The sequence below is a fragment of the Capra hircus genome, chromosome 29, assembly GCF_001704415.2.
Source record: "Capra hircus breed San Clemente chromosome 29, ASM170441v1, whole genome shotgun sequence".
Classification (NCBI taxonomy): Eukaryota; Metazoa; Chordata; class Mammalia; order Artiodactyla; family Bovidae; genus Capra; species Capra hircus.
Genome location: NC_030836.1, coordinates 42,733,322 through 42,750,888, shown reverse-complemented (window position 1 = coordinate 42,750,888; position 17,567 = coordinate 42,733,322). Strand labels below are relative to the sequence as shown.

Genomic DNA, 17,567 nt, shown 5'->3' with positions numbered 1-17,567 from the left:
ACTGGATTAAAAGTGGGGTGACGGAGACGCTGGTCCTGGCCGCTCCTATCTGCACGGCTCTTGAGAAGCAGCTCTGTGGCAGCTTCATTTTGCTCCCGTTCCCTCCCTCTGCCTGAATTAATCGTTGGCACCAGATTACAACAGCTTTAGCAAACTGTAAAAAAAAAAAAAAAACGGAGAGAGCGCGCGAGCGAGGAAAGGGGGACTGAGTTCGGGCGGAGAGGACAGGCGTCGGCATTTATCTACAGAAGCAAATCGCTCTCGTCGGCCCGTCACCCCTCCAGCCTCCACCTCCAGCGACGCCTGCCTGGGAAGGGCTGCGGGAACAAGTCCCGACAAACGCTGCTGGGCGCTGGCGCCAGGATGGGCTTCTCCTGGGGGCGGGCTGCCAAGGGCTGCCTGCTGGAACAGAGAGGAGAGCTGAGTTTTCAGGGGACCCTGGGGGTGCTGGCGCACAGGCCACTCTGGGTGGGGAATGCCCAGCTGGGCTGGTGCTGGGTGGTGGGCGCTGGGGACCAGGGATTGGGATGGAGGCCCTGTGTGGCTGGGATGCCTACGGGTGGGGGTTATGTCTGTCTGTCTTGCTCACTGGTGCATCCCCAGTCCTGGCAGGGGGGTGCGGCACACAGTAGGTGTGCAGTGTGGTGCAGGTGGATGAATGGGTGAGTGAAAGATGAAGCTGTGGCTGAAATGCCTTGGGAGCTGGTGTGGTGGCAGCGGAAGGTCCAACCTGCCAGCTGGACCTCCTGGGGATGAAATCCGCCGGACTGAGCTGCCTCTCGAGGGGCTTACCCCCCTGGGTCCTGGGTCAAGGATGTTCCCGCAAGCCCTCGAAGGAGCTGCCCCCTGGCTTTCCTGGGATGAGCTGGATTTAAAACACGCTCTGCTGTGGTCAGACCGGAGGGGCCTGGTTCCGGCTCAGGGAATCTGGCTCCTGGCAGGCCCACTGGGCTCCTAGGCTGGGCTGGGCTGTCCCTGCCCTGAGTAGGGGGCTTAGGTTCAGTGGGGGTAGGGAGGCTCAGAGAGGCTGCCCAGGGCAGGCCAGGCCCGGAGCCTACCACGGATGAGTTATGCAGAGTCCCAGTCATGGCAGAGTCAGGCCAGGACAGGAGAAAGGACATCCACACACACTCACACTCCTGCACACAAGGCTCACACCCGTCCCTCTTAACCTGTGGCCTGAGCCAGGCTGAGCCGGGATCTCGGAATGAACCCCACAGCCACCCCCACCCCACCCAAGACCCCCCTGCCTAGAAAAGCCTTGAGTGGCTGCCACCCAGCCGCCCAGGGCCTCCTCCTGTGCAGCTCCTGTTCCTCTTGCCCATGTAGACAGAGCGGCCTGTGCTTTCCCTGGGCCCTGGGAGTCATGTATGGATGTGAGAGTTGGACCGTAAAGAAGGCTGAGTGCCGAAGAATTGATGCTTCGAACTGTTGCACTGGAGAGTTTTAATTAAGTACAAAGCCGTCCCCCAAAGGCTCAGCCGCTGCCTCCCTGCTAGCGAACCCCCGACCCCGCCCCAACCCTGTACACAGAGCCTGCACACCGGGCCAGTCCGCCCTCCGGAAGCCTGGGTCCGGTGCTCTGCCTGGGAGGCAGTGTCCCCTAGTGGTTAGCTGAGCCGCATACAGCTGGGACCTGGAGCCTCCAGGAAGCCCCGCCTATGCTCCCTTCTTCCCCAGCCCCCCTCTGAGGGATGTTCCGAGCCAGGGGAGGGGATACCCTTCATCGCTAGCAGTCCTCAGTCTACACCGGGGTCCGCCACCCCCATCAGAAACAAGCCCAGAAATTCCCCTCCTGGCCCATCAGAGACTGCCCCCAAAGGTGGACACACAGCTCTCTTGGGAACAGGGGACCACCCTGCGCCCAGGAAGCCTACCCTTCCAGGGGCTCCTCGCCCAGGAGGACTAGGCAGCCAGTTGTTTTCAAGGCTGGCCCAGGAGTCCTGAGAGATGGAGATGGACCGGTCAGCAGGACTCAGGGAGACAGGACCCAGGCTCCCAACAGACCCAGAGGCCGCCCCCCGCCCGCAGGCTCCTCGCACCTGCACACACGGCTCCTTCTGCGGGCTCTGTCCTCCAGGTCCCTTCCTCCTGCCCCTTCTCACCGACTCCTGTTCCACCCTCACCCCCTTGGCTGAAGCACCCGCTCCACTCATTCCAGGCCCCAGCAGGCTCCCCGGCCACCCCCACCTCTCAGGGCTGCCTTCAGCACGCCCAAGGCTCTGAGGTGGGAGAGGAAGCATCCGATCTCAGTCTGACCCCCATTCCCAGCTGTAGCTCCCTGAGGGCAAGACTTGTAGCAGCTTTGGTTTCCCTCTCCCCAAGCCTCCCCTCACCCCCCCGGAGCCCAGCCCGGTGCCTGGCCACAACTGGTGCTCAGCACGGAATGAATGAACGGATGAATGGGCAGGAACGGAGGGAAGGAGGAAGGGAGAGAAAGACAGGAGAGCCAGGGGTCCCATGTGAGCCAGCCCCCCCACCGCCACAGCAGTGTCTATGCCCACCCCCCAGGTCCCCGCCATCCTCACATCCCCACCTTTGCTGGGGGGGAGGCCGCATGTGCAAGGCCACCGTGGGAGACTCAAACCCCAGGGCTGCACTGGATCCATCAAACAGCTTCCACGAGGCGAGGCGAGGCCCCCAAATGCTGACATCATCCGCAGAGCCGCTGACCCCAGGGAGCGGCTGGGCTCTGGGGGCCGCAGGCGGGCGGTGGTAAACAGACATCCACCCGCCGCTCAGGCAGACAGGCCTGCACAGACACGGCCCTCTCTGCTCCAGCTGATGTTGCGGGGTGCCAGGCTGACTGGGGTCGCACGGCATGGCAGGAGCACCCTGGGGTCACACGGTCCGTTCACCTGTCTTTTCCTCTGGCCGTCTGCCCCCCTCTCTCCTGGCCTTCTTGGGGTGACTGCCTCGGGGCAGAGGACAGAATACAGCTGCCTCGTGCCTGGTACAAGCCGGAGCGGGCCTGAACTTTGTCTCGGGGAGAACAACCCAGGTGCTGGGGAGGGGAACCCCCAAACCCACACATCAAAGGCAGCAAGCAGGCCCAAGGCCCATGCCAGCCCCACCCTTCCAGAGCCCTTGAGGCCCCTCTGGGTGGTGAGCACCCTGGGGCAACCCTCCACTGCAGGCATTTGGGACCTCAGCCATGCCCACACACCCCCACACCCCTCCTGGTCCGAACCCTCACAGCCAATATGCCCCATCCCACGAGGGCTCGGAGACAAAAACCCCTCAGCCTCACCCCTTAGCTCCTGGATGCTCCCACTGGCACTGGCGCTGCCAGCCCCCAGCCCACTGAGATGAGATCCCACCCAGAATGGACTTTGCTGGCTGGAGTGGGGGGACCCAGGGCAGTCCTTCCTGCTCCTCCAAGGCCTGAAGAAGCTGAAAGCCCTCAGCCCAGTGTGAGCCAGGGGTGGGGACCCCAGGGCGCACCACCCCGCTAGGCGTAAACTCTGCTAAACGCTTCAGATGCATCGTCTCATGAGGGGTTCCCCTATGGAGGGTACTGCTCTTGTCCCACTTTACACATGAGGATATCGGAGCCCAATGAGATACAGTCACTTGCCTGAGGTCAGCAGGCCAGGCGGAGACCCCTCCCCAGGAACCACAACCCTCCCCGAGGACCCTGGGAGCAGAAGAGTGGGCCCCGCCGAACCCCCGCAATAGCCCCAGACAGGCCCCACCTCTGAGACAAGGCCGTTGCTCAGCCCTGACTCCGGGGCAGCCTGGCTGGCTAGGGAGCTGGCGGCCAGCAGGTCCCCAGTTGCCAGAGGGCACGTGGTGGGGCCATCCCCCTCTCGGCGCAGGGCCTTCACCCACTCCCTGGCACTCCTGAGCCGCCTGCCCCTTCCCAGCACTGCCTCCCTGCCCGCTGCCCTTGTCCCACCTGACTGGGCAGAGGTGGCTGTGCCCAGCCGGCCTCAGGGGCCTCATCCCCCTCCCCAGACACCAGGGCAGCTGCTTCTTGACACCTGCCGCTGCGCTGTGCCTCGGCGGGCAGTCAGCCGGTCCTGGGCCTGCCTCTCTGTCCCCTGACACCTGCTGTGTGAGGTCCCCCTGGAGCGCCCGTCCATCTCTCAGCTGACAGGGAAGCGGGTATACACACGCCCTGCCGTCCCACACTCAGGGTGCCCACCCATTCTCCCAGGGTGGGGGAGCCGCTGTATCCCCCTGTGCAGGCAAGGACATGGGTCGCCAGAGGGGCAGGCCCAGGGCCACCCCTGGGTGATGGGCTCAGCCACCAGCCCTTAGTCTGCACAGAGCGGAGTCTCACAGGTCAGTGACCTGCACGCAGAGCCCTGGCAGCAGGTGATGCAATGGGGTGGCAGCTCCCATCGTCTCCTTAGAACCCAGCTGAGGGAACCTCCCAGGAGCTGAAGAGGAGGAGGTGCCGGCGGGGGTGGGGGACACACACGCTGACACTGTCTACCATCAGCCCGCCGCCTTTGGGGAATCTGACCCCTTTGGCCATCCAAGGCCTCTGCAGGTGCCCGGAGCCCTTGGGGACCCCTTCAACCCTGGAGCAAGACATCTGTCCACCTCACCCTACGATGTAATGCATCCTGTCCCTGCTCCCCCAAGCTCAGCCTCAGGGCTGAGTACACCCAGCAAGGCAAAGTGAGGTTCAGAGAAGCAGGGACTTTCAGCCAGTAAGTGGAAGAGCGAAGGCCCGCAGGCCAGGGTTTAGGGGAACTCCTGCAGGCTCCAGCCGCCCTGGGGTACGCCTGCCTTAAACTCATGGCCGGGGAGACTTTTTACAGAACTGTCCAGCCCCAGCTGCCTGTGAGATCACGGAGTCAGGGGCACACACATAACCCCCTCCCCCCACCCCACCCCCCCACACACACACTCTGCCCTCCTCTCTCCTGCTCTCAGCCCGCAGCTGACCCCTCAGCCAGGATGTGACAGCTTCCTTCTGCCCCTCACCCCAACCAGGGCCTCCTCTCTGCCTGCTTAGTACCCTCTCCTGGGCAGGGACCCTGGCTGGCAGCTCAGACCATTTCCATTTAAACCTCCGAGGAAGCCCTGCACAGTCGCCCACGGAGTCGGCTCCAGCTGACAGGTGATGTTTGCGCCTCTCCTCCTGGGGCTGGCAGGAAGACATGCCGTTGGCTTTCACTCCAGAAATCGGAGCCCGGAGCCCCTGAGCGTGGCCACCTTGCCCATGGCTGCTGAGCAGAGAGGGACATGCCCCAGCCCACCTTCCTCTGCCAGTGGCATCCTGCATTCTACCGGCTCTGTGTGCCCACACAGGCAGCCTGCTCCCCAGCTCCTAAGCTCACCTGGGGAGGGAAATCGGAGAGACTGGTCCCTGTTGTCCCTGAGGATGCAGGGGCCAGAGTAGGGCAGGGTAGGACCCAGCTGCCCTCACCTCTGCCCCCAGCCCAGGCTTCATTTATTCACATCAGCGCTCTGGCTTGAGCCACAAGGGCCTCGCACAGCCCAGCTGGGCTGTGTTTGAAGCCACACACGCCCCAGAGAGCCTCAGAGCCCTCCTGGGCGCCGGGAAGCCTGGGGCAGCTCCCTGATGTCAACCATACCACAACTTTCTCCTCCTCGAGGAGCTCTGATCAGCCAGCGCTCACTGTAGCTGGGCAACAACACTCCCCAACCTTCCAGCCCTGAGCCTCCAGTCCCCGGGAGGAGAGGCGGGCCCCCGGCCTCTGGCTTGGGGGTGGGGGCACCGGCCGCCCCCGGCCTCCAGCCCGGAGGTCCCATCCTTCCAGCCGCCAGGTGCACCGCCCTGGTCCCCTGCCCCGAGCAAGGCCGACAGTCCACCGCGCGCTCGGGGAGGGAAGTTGGAGGCTGCTTAAGCCCCCCTTGAAGTCGTTTTAAAAATAAAACCTCGCTCCAGCCGTGACTCACGAGGCTGGTGGGGACCGGAGCGAGGCGCCGGGGCCGGCAAGCTGCCTCTCTTTGCGCGCCCCAAGCCCTTCGGCTCGGAGAGCCGGCACCGTCCGGCTCAGCTGAGGACCCTCGCGGGCAGGGCCGTCTCCTTGGGGGCGCAGCGAGGGCTCGGGTCGGGGCTCCCGCTGAGCCCCCGCCCTTTCCAGCCTCTGCTGTTAGAGTGGAGCCTCCGGCCGCGCACCCCGCGCCTCCCCGCGGCGGAGCCAGCGCCATGGGTCCTCAGCTGTCGACTCGGGGTGGGGGGGGACCCCCTCCCCAAATCCCAAAGGCTGCACGGTCCCCGCGGCCGGGCAAAGCCGGGCAGCGGGATCCTGCAGAGCCTCCCTGCACTCGCCCTCCCCGCCCCGCTGGCCCCGGCACCCCGTCCGGCACGCGCGGACCCCAGCCCCCGCCCCGGACATCCATTCTTACCTGCGCAGCGGCCGGGGAGGCGGGTCTCCTCGGGAAACTTTGCGGCGACGGCTGGAGCCTCAGGGGTTATTCCAAGGAGCGGGCGGAAACTGGAGCCGGAGGGCGCCCAGGGGCGCCCGGGAAAGGAGCCCCCGGCGCGCGGCGGGGCGCGGTGGCCGGCCCAGGGCGGGGGGCGCGCGGCAGCGCATCTGCCCGGCTCCGGCGCCCGGCGGAGCCGCGGGGGGCGTGCGCGGGGCGGGGTGGGGGTGCGCCCGGCGGCCGGGGTGGGTGCGCTCGGCCGGGCGAGGGCTAGCAGCGGTGCTTGCGCGAGCGGAGGCGGCGGCGGCGGCGAGCAGGGCGCGGGGAACCAGGCTGTGCGGCGGCGGCGGCGGCGGGGGCCGTGCGTGCAGGCGCGGAGCGGGGCGGGAGGGGAGGGCGGGGAGGAGGCGACGGGGGCGGGGGCGCCGCGCTGCGCACTGGCCGGCGGGACCTGGAGCGGGAGGCTGCGCCGCCGCGCGGGGACTCGGGCCCAACCCGGGAGACTCGGCCTCCGCGTCCCCCTCCTCCTGCCCTCGGCTAAAAGGGATGGGGAGGTTGGGGTGTAGGTCCCCAGTGGAGGGGGGGAGGCTGAGGAGGGAGGCTCCCAGCGCGGGGGGTGGGGGGGGCGGGGAGAGAGAATCGGGTTCTCGCTCACGTGCGCCTCCCCTTACACCCCTCCTCTCTGCACTCATTCATTCATCCTTCCAACCAACCATCCATTCATTCATTCACAAACAGCTACCCGTCATCTACTGTGCGTGCCAAGGTAACCCGTTCCTCCCTGCCTGGCGCCCCTTCCCCCTCGCTTGCTTCCCTCTCTTTGCTCTGCCAAGCTGCCTGAGCGGGCAGGGCCCCCAGCCCAGCCTTGCCCGTCCCCAGCTGACTGTGACCTTGAGTCAGTTACTTAACCTCTCCAAATCTCAGTGTCCCCTGTTGTAAAACTGGGAGCGTGAACAGCCTACCTCCAAGGGTTAACAGGAAGGTTGGAGAAGTAGGAAGGTGCCCAGGGCGGTGCCTGGCACACACGAGGGACTTAGGAAGTGTCTGCACCTGTTGTGTGGGGTCTAGTGTGAGGGTGGGGGTGGACCAGACCCCCCTCCTCTGAGCCTGGAAAGTCCCTGTGTTCTTGGCCTCCTCTGGGACACTAAGGAGGACCCCTTCCGTCTGTCCGTGCCTCCCCTGGCCAGACCTTGTCACCAAGCTCAGTCATCTGGTCCTGCAACCCTTCCTCCTGGAGGGCTGTTCTGAGCAAGTCCTTAACCTCTTCCTGGAGCCCCACCACCTCCATGTGGGCCCCACAGCTTGCCAGTCCATGCCCAGAATCCCCAGTCTGGCTGGGACCCCTTCCGCCAGGTCCATCCCGGCCCCTTCCACCCACTGTCCCAGCTGCAGGCGGGTGTTAGACCCTTCCAGGAGCGCAGCCTACCCTGTGCTTTGCTGTCCTTCGGTGCCTGGCCAGCCGCCTCCCTGGGACACCTCCCTGGCTTCTCCCTGGGAGCAGGTTGCCGTCAGGGATGCTGGCACCTGTCTCCCCCATGTCCTGTGCTCGCCCACCCGTCTCGCCACCCCCCAGCCCAGAGCCAGCCCCTCTCTCTGGATCCCTCTGCCCGGGGCCCTCTTTCCTTTCCCTCCCTATTTATCCCCTCTCTCCCTTTCTCCCTTCCTCTGCTTTATACTCAATTCACCAAACAGCTATTTCTTTCCTCCCAATTTTTATTTATTGTCCAAACAGCATTATCCCAACAATAAAGGAAAGAAAAAGAGCCCACAACGCCACCACCCTGTGGCGTCAACAGCCTCGGTTCCTCCATCAGCCTCAGTCAGCCGCTGTTCCCTTCCAGGCTTGTCCACGCACTGTCAGCCGTAATTTTTACAAAGCCATGGTTTCCGTTCCTCCGTTCCCTTCCAGGCTTGTCCACACACTGTCGGCTGTAATTTTTACAGAGCTATGGTTTCCGTTCCGCCTCCCCAGACCCCCAGATGGACGTGGGGGCCCTGGGGCTCTGTCTTCCCTCTGTCGTGGCACTTAACAGGTTGCTCAAGAATTATGTCTGTGTCTCCCTCCTCCTCTAAACTGAATCCCTTGAAAGAGGGACCCCTTTCTGTCCCTCCCACCCCCATGCCAAGCACAGGGCTGACACAGAGCAGGCACTCAGAGCCTCAGAGTGGAGTGGATGGTATGGATATAGCTCTTTTTTTCCTTTTTTAAATATTTACTTATTTGGCTGCGCCGGGTCTTAGTTGCAGCACGTGGGATCTTTCCTCTTCACTCCAGTGTGGGGGAGCTTTTACTTGCGACATGCAGTACCTTTTAGTTGTGGCGTGTGGGATCTAGTTCCCTGACCAGGGGTAGAACCCCAGACCCCCTGCAATGGGAGTCTTAGCCACTGGACCCCCAGGGAAGTCCCCATAATACGGTAATGGCTGCATGACAGTCCATCAAGCTGATGTTCCCAGTAGTGACATACAGTTCAGGGAACGTGGAAGTCCACTGTGCCGGCTGTTTTTGGGTACCCAGAACCAAAGGGAATCAGGCCCTGCTAGACTCCGCCCTGGCAAAGCTGGAAATCCAGCAGCGGGGTAGACACCTCAATAGTTACAGCTTAGCAGGATCTTCCTGAAACAGATGTTGTCACCACGTGACCCCAGGACACAGGGGCCAAATCAACTGCAACGTCAGGGACAGCTTTCCAGGGGAGGTGGCCCTTGAGCTGGTCTTGGAGGGTCAGGAGGAATGTTCTGGGCAGACCCCAGAAGCTCATTTCAGCTTGTTGTCAGGGCATGAAAGAGCCTGGGGTTTGGCGGTCTGGCATTCTTGGTTGGAGTTGAGGGGTCACGGTCATGGTGGAAGATGAGGTGACTGATGTCATCCAGGCCAGGTGTCCATACAGGGCCTTGGACAAGTCTGGAGAGTCTGGCCTTTGTCTCGGAAGGGGCAGGGTGCCAGAGAGTGTGGGTACAGCAGAGGCGCTGTTGGCCGTGAGGTTCAGAAAGATCACTCGTTCATTCAGCACACACCTGCTGAGTTGAGCCCCTGGGTGCTGCGGGGCTCCCCAAGGGGCATGGGCTGCTGGGACCCCGGCCCAGGAGGACTGAGCTGGTTTTCGAGCCAGGCACTCACAGAGATGCTGTCTGCATGAGGCAGCTCGGATCACACAGGGACAGTTTCAGCCTTGGGCTCACCAAAGCCCCGGCTCCCCAGGCCCCAGGGCGACAGTAACCCAGGCGGTGTCTGGCACCCAGGTGCAGTGGGTCCTACTGCCGGGCAGCCGGGGTCACGCTGGCCCTGCCTCCCGCCACCTGCCTGCCCTCTCGGGAGTTCTCAGATGTGGACTCTGCTCACCCCACCACCACTTACCCGCTGCTGACCCTGGCCCTCCACCAGCCTCCCTGTCCCTTATCTCAACGGGGTCACCACGCCCCTCCCGAGGCTGCTGTGACAGTCTGATGAGGCCCCGAGAGGAAGGTGCTTTGTATACTGTGAAGTGAGGCAACAGCTCATTGTGCTAACTCGTTGACAGGCGAGGTTGTGCCGCTCTCGGCCCTGCCGAGGCTTGCTCTGGGCTGGGCTGGGGGCAGCAGGAAGCTACCTGACCCATGAGAAGGGTAGGGTCTGCCCCGCTGGATGGTCAGTGGGCATCACCAGGGACTCCTCGTCCTCAGGCTCGGTGCTGGGTGTCCAGCAACGAAGCCCCCTGAGGGAGTGGTCAGGCGTCAGCACCCCTAAAAAGGCTGAACTATTGTTCAGAGGGCATGACCTTGGGCCAGCTGCCCAAAAGTCAGAGGCTTAGCCTGACCCCCAGACCCCAGCTTAGACATCGCCTCCAGGGAGGGTAGACCTCCAGGTCCTCACCTGGAGCCAGAGAGCCTCCCGGTGGCCCCACCTGTGGGTTCTTGGTCTTGGAGATCACTGTCCTCCGAGACCCCAGGGTGCCCTGCCTCTGGGGGCACGTGATGGGGCGTGGGGGCGAGCCTCCACCACACACCTGGCCATCCCGGACTGTGGTCTCCTGGTGACACCCAGGTGCATCCGGTTACATTTCCGTGAATCACGGGCATGGAGCCTGCGGGTAGGCTGGCAGTGCATACCTGGCTGGGCACACCAGTTCTCAACAGAAAGTCGGAGCAACTTCTCTGATCCAACTCCTAGCCCCACCACGCCGTCCCTTCTGTTCCGCCTCTGCGCACTAAACCTCGGCATCCCGCACAGCACAGAGGGCTGGGGCCCAGGACGGGCGGGGGTTGGGCCCCAGGGCAGAATTTCAGGGGCAACAAGGCCCCAGCTCAGGAGGAAGTCCCAGAGAAGGTGCTCCAGGGAGCGGGCACAGCAGGGGCAAAGTTAGGTCGGACAAAGCCAGCAACTCCCGAGGACAGGTGCTGGGGGCCGTCGGGAAGGGTGGCCAGGGCAGCCTGTGGCCAGGCTGGGAGCCCACCCGCTCCGGCTGCTCTCTGCCACTGGGTGCACTCTTGCGCACAGCACTGAATCGGGTCCCGCCACCGTGCCCTCTCCCACCTCTCTGGACCAAGTCAGCTCCTCCTGACCCCTCAGCCCAGGGCTTGACCATCCCGTCCTTTGAGAGGCCTTCCGGAACCCATTTTTCCCAGTGAGGTCACTTGCTCTCTCTTCCCCCTTGTCTTCCCCTTGGAAGTGCGTAGCTCAGTCTATATATTTTTTTTATAATTTTAGGTATGTATTTATGGCTGTCCTGGGTCGTCTTTGCTGCAGGCGGGCTTTCTCTAGCGGAGGTGAGCGGGAACTGCTCCTCCTTGTGTGCGGGCTTCTCACTTCGTGGCTTCTCCTGTTGCAGAGGCAGGCTCTAGGGCACGCGGGCTCAGCAGGTGCGGCTCCAGACTAGAGCACAGGCTCAGTGGTGGCGCTTGGGGTTAGTTGCTCCGGGGCATGTGGGATCTTCCTGGACCAGAGATGGAACTCGTGTCCCCTGCTCTGGCAGGCGGATTCTTGACCACCATCCGAGCCACCCAGAAAGCCCCGTTTTGTGTGATTTGTGTGACCCTGTTTCTCATCTCCAGGACCAAACTTCCACATCTCTGAGATCAGGGTGTGGCCGGCAGTGCGTTTTCTTCCCCAGTTATACGTGAAGCTTTGGTGAGACTCAGGCCTGATGGAGCCCATGTTTGTGGTGTGTTTTGTTAGTGTCTGTCCCTCCCAGTAGACTGTGAGCCCCTTGAGGGCACATGCTGGGCCTCTCGTGGTCCCTGCGTGTCCCCAGCACCTGCTGCAGCGCCAGGCACCCGGGGAGAAGTCAGGTGCTGCTGAAACAGCCCTGCAGGCACCCGAGACCGAGCTGCCCGAAGCCAGCTGTGATTCCTCAAAATGCCCCGAAATGATGGCCCCAGGGGCTCAGAGGGGAGCCACACACTTTTGGGAGTATGGCAGGTGGCGTCCTGGAGCATGTGTATGGGTGGGGGTGATGGGGGGTGAAGGATGGAGATCGGGACTGACAGCTACCACTCAAGCCCCTGGTGGGTGGGGAGAAAGACGCCAAATGGCAGAGGCAGGACCGTACCACCCCCAGGCCCGGGGTTCCCTGCCAGCCCACGCTCCCTGGCCCTGGCTGGACTGAGGCTCCTGTCTCTGATGGGCCCTTCTGTCCCTCCTCGTCCCCCCACAAATGACATCATCACCACCCCATTTCCCCACCTCCTCCAGGCACCCGGGGCTGCCTCTTGCTCCTCCCTACCCCCCTCACTCCTGAGCCCTTGTTCCCAGCAAAAGCAGTGCTCCTGATGACAACTCAAGCATTTCTCGACTCTGGCTATCATGCACCTGTTACACACATCCCAAGTCAGGTTCAGGAAGGGAGACGTGAGCTGTGTCTTAAGAGGACAGCCTGAGTGGAGGGGTCAGCCCGTGCCGAGGCCCAGAGGGCGGGGAGCAGCAGCTGGTGGGCAGAGGGCTGTGGGACCTGGGAGATAGAGGAGAGGCTCGAAGTACAGGCCTGATCAGGAAGGAAGTTGGAGGGAGGAAAAGAGAGGGCACATACCCAGGATGTCGGGGAGCCAGGAAGCAGGGTCCCCCGACTGCCCAAGGCGGGAGAAGTGGAGGGCAGGGTGGAAGATGGTGGTGGGTGGAAAATTCAAGGTTTCAAGACTGGAGGCTCAGAGACCTGCTAGAGCCCCACCTCCACAGACAACCCCTCCACCTCACTGCCACCTCTTCTCAACCCCCCGCAGACCTTCAGGGCTCAAAATCCTCCCCACCTCCTCCCGCTCCCACGCCTGCCCCAGTTTACTGCCTCGGTCTCCACCACCACCCAGGGGCTCTTGAGGCCCAGTGCCCTGAGTAGGCCACCTCCCCAGGGGACTCAATTCCTGGGCCTTTCCCCTTGGGTCCTTTCTGTTCCCCCAACAAGCTCCAATACCCTGGGGCAGCTGAAGTCATTGAGGCTGGGGGTGGAGCCGTGGGTATATGCAGGTGGGGTGTCCTGAGCCGGGGTCCCCAGCCCGAGTCCTGGTGGAGCAGAGCTGTGGTCCAGGGCCGGGGTTGGGTGGGGTCACTCAAGGCACCCCAATCTGCCCAGCACAGGGGCAGCCAGGCCTGGCAGGTTCTGAGCTAAGTAATCCTCTGCGATGGGGCACTGGGAGGACCCAGAGAGGAGGGGGCACAGGAGGAGGGGGAGGGTCCCGGTGACGGTGGGGGATGGGGTTGCCCAGCAACCACTAGATGAGGAGGGATCCTTAAAGAGCTGAGCGGAAAGGCTGGGCCTCAGAGGGGCTGAAGCACCGCCTCGCATACCAATGGCTGCCAGGAGTGCGGCTCCAGCTGGGAGGCCTGGGCGCAGGGGCGCCCAGCCCAGGGCCACCTGAAGCCGCTGGGCCGGAACCAGGCTGGGGTCCTGTCTGGTCCCCACAGGACACAACATGGGAGGGGCCAGAAGGCCGCCGTGAGACCCTCAGGGAGAGGGCACCCTGAGCTTCCGGACCCCAGGGCCTGGGACAGGAGGGAACTGGAGCTTCTCAGCCCCACCTCTGGCCCTCCCGACAAAGGAGCACTTAGGTGAGTGACCTCTTGTCCAGTGGCTCAGTGGTAAAGAGCAATGCAGGAGCCGCAGGGGACACAAGTTCGATCCCTGGGTTGGGAAGAACCCCTGGATCCCCCTCCTGGAGGAGGGCATGGCAACCCACTCCAGTAGTCTTGCCTGGAAAATCCCATGGACAGAGGAGCCTGGTGGGGCTACAGTCCGTGGGGCACAAAGGGCCAGACTCTACTGAAGCAACTGGGCATGCAGGAACGAGAGTGACCTCGTCCTGGCCGAGTGACCTTGAATGAGCCACCTCCCCAGCCTTGTGCGCTGAGAGCCCCTGACAGGACTGCCGGGAGGAGGCAGCCAGAGAAGGCTGGGTCTGGTGGGTGGAGTTTCTATGCAGGTCTTTCCTGGTGTCTGACTTAGGTTCCCTGCACCTCACACGGGCTTGCCGCCTTTCCTCAGTCTTTATCGGGAAGAAGGATGTCTGTTTGGTCTCAGTACCACACCTCATATTCCAAAAGCAACAGTGAGGCTGAGATGCAGCCATGCGATCTTCTAGCGCCTTTCTATTAGGGCCTCAGCTTCCCCGTCTATACACAGAAGGGCTGGACTAGCTCGAGGGGGCCTTGCCGGGCTCCCAGCATGTGCTTCTGGACCTCTACCCGCTTCTCAGCATCCCGGGGAGAGCTCCCTCCCAGCTTCCTGCGGTGGTGGAAGGTGGGGGCCGGGCATCGCAAAGGCCAGAACCCCGCTGTTCCCTCACACCAGGGTGCTCCTTCCATCGACTGGGTTGTGCCGCATTTGGAGCGAATCTCATGCCCTAGTTGGTCCCTGTGGGTTTGGCATCACCTCTCATCCTGGCGCTCCATCAGCCCGTCCTCAGCCACCACCGACCCCCAGCCTCCACCTCCAGGTCCCCTCCCTTCAGTAGGTTACCCCTCAGCTCTGACAAGCCGCTTTCCCGCCCCGTTTTATTTATTTATTTCTTTATGGCTATGCTGGGCCTTCCTTGCCACTCAGGCCCTTCTCTCGTGGCGAGCAGGGCCCAGCCTGCAGTGGCAGCGGCGGGCTTCTTGCTGTAGTGGCTGCTCTTGGTGGAGCACAAGCTCTCGGGCGCTTGGGCGCCAGTAGCTGCCGCTCGTGGGCTCCGCAGTTGTGGCGCGCGCGCTTAGTGCTCCACGGCATGTGGGATCTCTCCAGACCAGGGATCGACCCGTGTCTCCTGCTTTTGCAAGTGGATTTTCTACCCCTGAGCCACCAGGGAGGCCCTGGAGCTGCTTCCTAAAGTGCTAGCCTGACCCTGACGGAGAAGGCAATGGCACCCCACTGCAGTACTCTTGCTTGAAAAATCCCATGGGCGGAGGAGCCTGGTGGGCTGCAGTCCATGGGGTCGCAAAGAGTCGGACACGACTGAGCAACTTCACTTTGGCTTTTCACTTTCATGCATTGGAGAAGGAAATGGCAACCCACTCCAGTGTTCTTGCCTGGAGAATCCCAGGGACGGGGGAGCCTGGTGGGCTGCCGTCTATGGGGTCGCACAGAGTCAGACACGACTGAAGCGACTTAGCAGCAGCAGCAGCCTGACCCTGATGCTCCCTCACTCTAGCACCCTCCTTGGCTCCCCATGGCCATGGGAGAAGGTTCAAGGCCCCACGGTCCTGGCTGCCCCTCTGCCCTCAACTCAGCATGACTCTCCTCTGGACATTCCAACCAGATGGGGCTGCATCAACACCTGTTGAATGAATGAATGACATGGAGAGCAGATCTTCGGTGCCAGCCATGCTGGCCTCCAGGACGCAGGAATAACCTAGGCAGACCAGGCCCTCTTACAGGCTGCCATGCTGGTAAGCGAAGTTGCTCAGTCGTGTCTGACTCTTTGCGACTCCATGGACTGTAGCCCACCAGGCTCCTCCATCCATGGAATTTTCTAGGCAAGAGTACTGGAGTGGGTTGCCATTTCCTTCTCCAGGGGATCTTCCCGATCCGGGGATTGAACCCGGGTCTCTCACATTGCAGGCAGGTGCTTTACCATCTGAGCCACCACGCTGGTAATGAACCAGCAAATAAATGAGAGGATGGGATCACTCCAGAACCATGCCGTGTCTTCCTGAGGAACCAAGGGTGATAAGAGGAACAGGGCGGGAGGCACTTCAGGGGGAGGCCTTTCAGAAGAGGCAACGTTTTCACCGAAGACCTGGAAGATGAGCAGGAGCCAGTTTGGAAAAAGCTAGACAGAGAGTGTGCCAGGCAGATGCGGGGCAGTACGTGCAAAGGTCCTGAGGCAGGAGAGAGCCAGATCTATCCGAGGAAGAGAAAGAAGTCCAGGAGACCAGGGAGAATGGAGCATGGGCTGCAGCCATGCATTTGTGGAGCGGAATATAGATTTTATTCTAAGTTTAATAGCAAGCTATTTGAGAGTTTCAAGCAGGGAAGTGACATGATCTAATTTATATTTTAAAACGATCATCTGAACAATTGCTTTGGAGAACAATTTGGCAGTAACTAGTCGAGTTAAAACATGTTCATATACCACAACCCAGCAGTCCCGTTCCCAGGCATACAGGAAATAAATTCTGGACCTGGGCTCATGGCCGTGTGCAAGATGCTACTTTGGCTGGGTTTGCAAGAGAGAAAGTGAGCACGTTTGATGGTCGGTGGGAGGACAGGTGGATAAGCGTGGGACTGTCCCAGCCTGGAATATTACACCCCAGTGGAAGCAGAGAGACCAGAGCAGCCCGGGCCTGCCAGAGGAGCCACCCAAGCCTCGCTGTGAAGGGTAGCAGCCCATCCCAGGAGCTCCGCTTTCTAAGACATGAGGACCTGGGTAATAGCCTGTTGAGGGATGTACAGAGTAAAACTCTAAAGAAAAATGCATGGAGGGCTTCTCTGGTGGCTCAGTGGTAAAGAGTCTGCCTACCAACGTAGGAAATGCTGGTTCCATCCCTGGTCTGGGAAGACCTCATGGGGAGCAACTAAGCCGGTGACCACAACTACTGAGCCTGCGCTCTGGAGCCCAGCCCAAGGGCTGCACCTAGAGCTTGTGTTCCGAACCAAGAGAAGCCCTGCAGCGAGGAGCTGGCGCGCCGCAGCTGAAGAGCAGCCCCCACACTCCAAAGCTAGAGAAAGTGGGCGCAGCAGGGAAGACCCAGCACAGCCAAATATAAACAATAACTTTTTTACGTTGTTAGAAAGAAAGTAGTATAGTAGTAATGGTAGTCTCCCAGTCGTCTCCGACTCTTTGCGACCCCACAAACTGTAGCCCACCAGGCTCCTCTGTCCATGGGATTCTCCAGGCAAGAATACTGGAGTGGGTTGCCATTCCCTTCCCCAGAGGGATCTTCCTGACCCAGGGATCGAACCCGGGTCTCCTGCATTGCAAGCAGATTCTCTGCCATCTGAGCTACAGGGAAGATGTTACAAAGAAAACACATGCCAAATTCAGAGTGGTGGGCTCTTCTGCCGGGGAGGGAGGGTGGGCTTCATTTCTATGACATTATATTTGTTGGGCTGTTGGGGTCGAGGGACCGTGTGTGTGTGTGTGTGTGTGTGTGTGTGTGTGTGTGTGCACGCGTGCACACGTGCTGCTTTCATCAGTAGAAAAGGAGCGCCTGTTGCCGGACAGGATGGAGGGGCACCGTCTGCTGGACAGGGCCAGCACCGGAGCGGTCCCGGTGGGAGGAGACGGTGGCCGGACCTCATGGGGAAATTGGCAGTGCAACCACCGACCTGCCCAGGTGTTCAGAACCAGCAGTCTTTCCTCCTCCCAATCCGTGGTTAGTTTTCTGCTCAATTAGCCCCCGGTTCTCAGGCTCCTCTGTCCATGGGATTCTCCAGGCAAGAATACTGGAGTGGGTAGCCGTTCCCATCTCCAGGGGATCTTGCTGAGCCAGGGATCCAAGCCGGGTCTCCTGCATTGCAGGCAGATTCTTTTCCATCTGAGCCATCAGGGAAGCCCCAACTTTTCTTCTCCTTTTTCCAGAAGAAAAGTGAAGCTCAGAGAGGGCAAGCGGCTGCTTGAGACCACCCAGCAAGCTGGGGGCAGAGGAACCTGTGACCCTCCCTTAGGGGCACTGGGCCTCTCTGGCCAAGAGGGACTGAGCAGGAAGTCAAGGCTGCCTTCAGGAGCCACCCACGGCGCCCCGGGCGCAGTGGACAAGCGGCCTCTCAGGCCCCTCCCCCAGAACATATTCCCCTCATTGTCCAGTCCCTCCCGACTCCGCGGGGCTCCCC

General features: G+C 61.8%; 2 protein-coding genes across 2 annotated transcripts in view; one reads left to right on the top strand and one right to left on the bottom strand.

Annotated features, from left to right (window-relative positions):
- The window catches only part of FLRT1 (fibronectin leucine rich transmembrane protein 1), a 126,198-nt gene extending 119,805 nt beyond the window's left edge, over nucleotides 1–6,393 (bottom strand). The window contains exon 1 of the mRNA XM_018042907.1: nucleotides 6,331–6,393. The gene's annotated coding sequence lies outside the window, so the exon portion shown is untranslated. The remainder of the gene's footprint in view (nucleotides 1–6,330) is intronic.
- Nucleotides 1–17,567, top strand: part of MACROD1 (MACRO domain containing 1) — a 194,768-nt gene that overhangs the window by 153,535 nt on the left and 23,666 nt on the right. The window lies entirely within an intron of this gene.